Here is a 6,109-nt window from a genome sequence, read left to right as displayed (position 1 = left end):
ACAAATGTTGTCTGGCTCCACCTACAAGAAGTATTTACAGCAATCAAAATTATAGAGCCAGACGGTGGAAGGATGGTCTCTAGGGCCTGGGGTCAAGAGAAGTAGGGAGTTACTGTTTATAGAGTTCAGTTTTATAGGATGAAGAAAATCATAAGGATGGATGATCGTGACAGGTGCAGAAAATAGGAATGTATCTAGTAGACCGAATTGACACTTAAAATTGGCTACAATGATACAGTCTATATTAATTGTTTATTTTATCACAATAAGAAATTAAGGGGCTGGAGAGATGACTCGGCAATTAAGAAGACTGGATGTTCTTGCAGAAAACTCGGGCTCAATTCCCAACACCCACATGATGGCTAACAACCATCTGTAACTCCAGTTCCAGAGGATCTGACAGCCTCTTCTGTCCTCCAAGGGCATTGCATGACACGGGTGCCCTTACCTACATGCAGGCATAACACTCAAACACATAAAATAAAAATAAATTTAAAAAGAGGAAATTAAGAAAAGCATGTCGCAACACCCTTAACAAAGAACATGGTGTCGGTGTACTGATTATCCATGCACTCAGAAACAAATTACTTACAGGCAATCCAACCTGTATTTAAGAAATAAGTATCAAGAAAATCCATCTATGTCTGATATGCTGGTCTCTCCTGTTAGTCTGTAACTGTGTATGTTTATAAAAGATGCAAAAGTTGCCATGGCAAAGTGCCAGCCCCACTGAAAGCTGGAACCCGGTCTGTAAACCTGGGATTTAATGAAACTATGTAATCTTGAAATGAACAGGCATACTTTAGAATCATTCATTTAATGCAGGTTTCAACTATGTAATGTGCAGCTGTTCTATTTAACACAAAAGAGAAGATATTTGAAGTCTGGATACTCTAAAATCCATGAAATAACACATTTAATTTTTAATATTAGGAATCTAGAATGCTAACATTTTAAGGACCTATAAATTATGGAGCAAGAAGTTGAAAAGATGTCTTTTTCAGAGGGTGTTTTGTTAGAAAATTTATTATTATGTTAATAAAAACAGTGCTTTCTGTGCATCTATATCATAAATTATACAATGAAGCTTTCAATCTTTCTTTGGCAACATAATCCTATTACATATGTCCACAGCTATCCACCTGGGACGATTTTTAAGTTTTGATCATTGGAACATTTTGTATTCATCTCAGCTTTCCAGGGTAAAATGAATGCATCGTATTCATGCTGATGACATATATCCCATAAAAGTTTAATAGTCATTCCGCATTAATGAAGATTGACTTAATGAACACTTGCAAAGTTTTGCCACAGTTGAATCACCAGTTCCAATCAGGCATGACTGAAGCATAATTAGTTCACTCTGAAAGCTGAACACTCACCCACACAAACACACATACACACATGCACACAGACACACACAAACACATGCACATAGACACACACTGACATGTGCACATACACATACCACACATACACACAGACACAATACACACATAGACACACAAACACACATACATACATGTACATGTAGATATACAGATATGTGCACATACATACCACTGATACACAGTGACACAATCCACACATGCACACATAGACACACACAAATACACATACATACATGTACACGTAGACACAAATAGACATGTGCACATACACACCATAGATACACACAGAGACACACATACACACATGCATATACCCACACGTACATAAATACACATGCAAACATTCATACAAATACATATGCACACAGCAAGGAGAGAGAGAGAGAGAGAGAGAGAGAGAGAGAGAGAGAGAGACTCAGAACCTCAGTCAGTCACAATGTTGAGTAACCTGAGTTTGTGGACAGAATTGCCAAATTCCAGGCAGGATTTCAGCCTGAGATCAGTCTCTTTTGTTCTAGGTTCTGTTGTAAGAGACTGAATTTCTTTCCTCCTTTCATGGTTTTCCTTGTGTAACAAGCGCTGAACACTGCAGCATGAAACTGGCTGACATCACACCTTGTTGGGGGTCTGCATTCAGAGGAGACTTTCTGGCTGGTGTGGAGGAGGTGAGTGGATGGATCTGCTGTGAACTTAGACCTTGGTGCTAACTCCCTTTCTCGGCTCCTTTAAGGAAACATCAGATGTGGGTTTAATAAGGTGCACTGACTCGGAACCAAGAAGCAGGTGTCCAATTTCTGTCTCCACATTCCATTGCCCACTCTCTGCATAACAAGTGCTTCCTTGAATGATAAATGCAGAAAGAACACAAGAGAAAGGAAACCACAGACTCCAGCAGTCCACACTGACTGACAGACTCCAGCAGTCCACACTGACAGACTCCAGCAGTCCCCTGGTCTCATATCCAAACTTAGAGATTCCAGGAAAATTTATCTGAAAAATTGAACAAAAAAATGTGACCACGTTCATCAAAATCCTTGTTTTTGGCTCTAAAACATCTAATGCAATGAGCTACTTGCTTTTCTACTGTGACAAAGCTTTTAAGGAAGGGTTTATTTTGGCTCTCACTTTGAGGGTATAAGCCGTCACAGTGGGGGAGTCACAGCAGTGCAGGAGCTTGAGGTGACTGGTCCTGCTGAGTCCACAGTGGGAAAGCAGATGGAGGTGCTTGCTGGTGCTTGGTGCACCTGCTCCTTTTTTTTGATAGGGTCTCCCTCTGGCCCCAGCTGGTCTGGAGCTTGCTATGTATCTGACCTCGATCTCACAGAGATCTGCCTGCCTCTGCCTTCCCAGTGCTAGGATTAAAGGCACCTGCCACCAGACCTGGATTCACCTTCTCTTTTTCATACCATGAACTGAGCCACCCACATTGAGGGTAATCGTCCCACCTCAATCAGCTCAGGGTAGAAATTCCTTCACAGACATGCCCAATGCCTAGTCTCCTAGATGATTCTAACGCCTGTCATCTTGACAACCAGTACTAACCATCACAAATGTTCATGGTGGTCTTTACCCAGTCTTACCCAAGCATGCCTCCCCCACATCCCAACTCCAGGGCCTGCCTTGTAAATACAGCAAACTTGTTCCCTAGTGAAACACCAGTAAGACCACTGAGGGGCTCTATCACCAGCACAAGAACCAACCAGCTTCGTGTCCTCAACAAATTGTTCCCGTGACATTTTGAGGGAGACACAAGCCAGCTTGAACTACAGGCTCAAATATGAGTTTATTTCAGTCATACTGAATTTGAGTTGCAGTAAGAACAGATGGGAACAGTTACTAGCCTTTTAATATTATCTCAATAGTCATGTTCTCTCAGAGACCCTGCTAACCCCCTGCTCCAACTATGACTCTAAAATCGATGGAATCAGTATTCTGCGCAAATCTTATCATCAAATTTTGTCTTTAAAAAAAGTCTGTATACCATAAGTAGCATTTATAAGGCATGAAACTAAAGCCATGTTACCACCCAAATCCTCCATACAATATCTGGAACTGGAATCTGGTCTCAAAGTGAGGGCTGCCACAGGCCTTTGATGCATTCCATTCTCCCAAATCATCCTGCCCTGCATGCAGCATCAACCTGCCTCGTGGATCGGAGCTGTTTTCAAGACAGATGTTAAAATGGTTTCACTACATATGGATGTCTTGCCCACATTACATCTTTTAAATTAATGTGTAGCCTTTAGAAAACAGAATTCGTTTTTGGTAGCTTTCTTTTCATACTGAATGTGGTTTCCCAGATTCATCTCTCTTATGAATGGCCATGTGCTTTCATTCTGTTATTTCATATCCTTGGTGGGATCTGAGATGATGGCCTTAAAAGACAGGAATTCTTGTGAGAAACACAGAGCCTACTCTGCTCTCCAGGATACTTTGGTTGACCTTTATTGACTGTGAGAAGAGAGGCCTCCTGTGCTGTGTGAGATCAGGACAGAGGTAGGAAGAAGGAGTTCTACTGGTCAGTCTGTGGAGATGGGGATGGGCTGAGGGCTGAGGGCTGGGGGCTGGGGGATGAGGACTGGGGGTTGAGGGCTCCCTGGCCCCTGCTAGCCCACTATCATCTACAGAGGGGAAGCACTGACCCCCCAAGCCCGTGATCTTCCTGTTTTTCTCCTGGCTTCTGTGGTTCTCCTGCATATAAGCTATTCTGTTGTAGAAGTCTGTTACTAGATCCTGTGTTTCTGGGGCTTAGTCTGTGCCAAATAAGAGGCAGGGACCATCCCTGAGACCAAGCTGTCAAGAGATACCTATAGAAACAGGAGGAAGATGCTGGAGGATGGAGGATTCCTAGAAAAAGACCTGGAGCGCTACTGTCCTGATTTACCACCCACAGGGAGCCAGGGTATCACAGGGGCCCCACAGTTCTATGGAGGGTGCTGCAGCTGTTGTCTAGGGATTAAAGAAAGGAGAAGTGTCCAGGTGTTAAAGGAATGAGACCAACAACTGTCCACTGAACTGTAATCACTGTATTCTCCATCTCTCCCTCAGAAACCAAAGACTGGCTTGTTTCCTCTCGTCTATGTCTCTGTTTAAATATTTTATGAATGAACGCAAGAAAGCAAAAGCAAGAAAAGAATAACTAACTTGCAGAGTAAAAATAAAGACTGCAGGAAAGATCAAAGAGGAAGATCCAGATCCGGAGATCATGCACCAAGAATTTTAAGTAGAGTTGTAGATAAAAGAGAAAAGGTCATACGGAAAAGAAGGAAAGGGTAGCCAAGCCCAGAAACTGTCCTCATGTGGTCAGGAAGTGAGCAAGCCCTGGTTCTGCCCACCATGTGCGAAATATCCATCACTTTGACTCCACAGCTCCGGCTGACCTGACCCTGACCTCTGATTCACAGACTGTTTGTACCGAGTTATTCTTCACTGGAAGACGTTCCATGGTTGCCATGGTCAGACAGGGAAGCATCTGAGTCCAGATGGAGACAGCTCTGGTAACTGTGGCACCCCTACTGCGTCTTGTTGTGATTGAGTTTGCGGTTTATCAGTTACCAGTATGGGTGCACTTCCCCTCAAGTAGCTTGATTTTTTTGTTCTTATGACTTGCTGTGCTTAGGACCTCCTCCCCCATCGACTAATTTTGATTCCAGAAAGAGTCTTGATGATATAATCTGCTTGATCATTTCATCTGGCCACTGTCCAATTCCAAATGGAATGCACAAAATTAAAAACACATTAGAGGAATCATCATGAGTTCAGAAAACAATGCATTTATTTTCTTGACCTCTGAAGGAAGAGAGATAGAATGTTCTCTAGTATATGACAAGCTTAAAATGTATCTTATTTTTAATACAGAGAAATTGAGGGGTCTACTCCTGAAGTATAGTCTGTGTCCATAGAACTGGTGTCTTTTAGAAGCTTCCTAGAAATACAAACTTCTAGATGAGGTCCAGGCCAGATTACTGGTATGCACATGTGTTGTCTTGGAGCACTGTCCCAGAACACTGAGGAGCACTCAGGCCTAGTCTCCAGACAGTGGTCATCTCTAGAACATCCAAAGCCAGGATAGACCTTGTGATCTCCCTCCCAGCCTCCCACTGCCAGAGCACATCAGCTTTTACCTCGAATTTAATGTGTTGCAGTCCCAAGCCAAACCTTAAAAATGTAGCTTGTTGCACAGATGACCTGAAAACCATCACTCAATGCGGCACAAGGCTGTGCGGGATCTAAAACGACCCTAGAGTGTTTCACACGTGGGTCCATTTTACCTGGAGATTTGATTTTTACTTGTCCTTAAACACCTCACACTATTTTTGAAAGTATTCGGAGTTGATGGCTGCTGGGAGACAGGGAGAAAGACAGTTGTCTTAGAGGGATGGGACTCTTGGTGATCCCAATGGATGGATCCACACTGAAGGACACTGGGGGACACATATCATACTCCATAGGCCGTATTATATATGAGTTTATTAAATTGGGGGAGCAGTGGGGGAGGTGCAGAGAGGGGAATGGATCTAGTGCCGTCAAACTATATGGTATAAAAATCACAAAAATTCCATTAAAAATTCAAAAGGAGTATACGCGGATGTGAAGGACTCACTTAAAAATGGAATTGTGAGGAAGTGTGAGAGGAGCTGTGAAACTGATGGCACCCAGCCACAGGGAGAACAAAGGGACAGGAAATAACTCAAACCTGAATCACAGAGACACGGGGC

The 6,109-nt window shown here is 42.9% G+C and overlaps 1 long non-coding RNA gene across 1 annotated transcript; it reads left to right on the top strand.

Moving 5' to 3' along the window:
* The first annotated feature begins 1,890 nt into the window (after positions 1-1,890).
* Positions 1,891-6,007, top strand: LOC115071334. Its single transcript, XR_003850422.1, has 3 exons — positions 1,891-2,056; positions 3,692-3,887; positions 4,440-6,007. It is a non-coding gene; the product is annotated as an uncharacterized LOC115071334 (long non-coding RNA).
* Positions 6,008-6,109: the final 102 nt, after the last annotated feature.

Source organism: Nannospalax galili, unplaced genomic scaffold, assembly GCF_000622305.1.
Source record: "Nannospalax galili isolate Female #2095 unplaced genomic scaffold, S.galili_v1.0 scaffold179, whole genome shotgun sequence".
Classification (NCBI taxonomy): domain Eukaryota; kingdom Metazoa; phylum Chordata; class Mammalia; order Rodentia; family Spalacidae; genus Nannospalax; species Nannospalax galili.
Note: the sequence above shows the minus strand (reverse complement) of the source record. Positions and strands in the feature narration are given on the sequence as shown.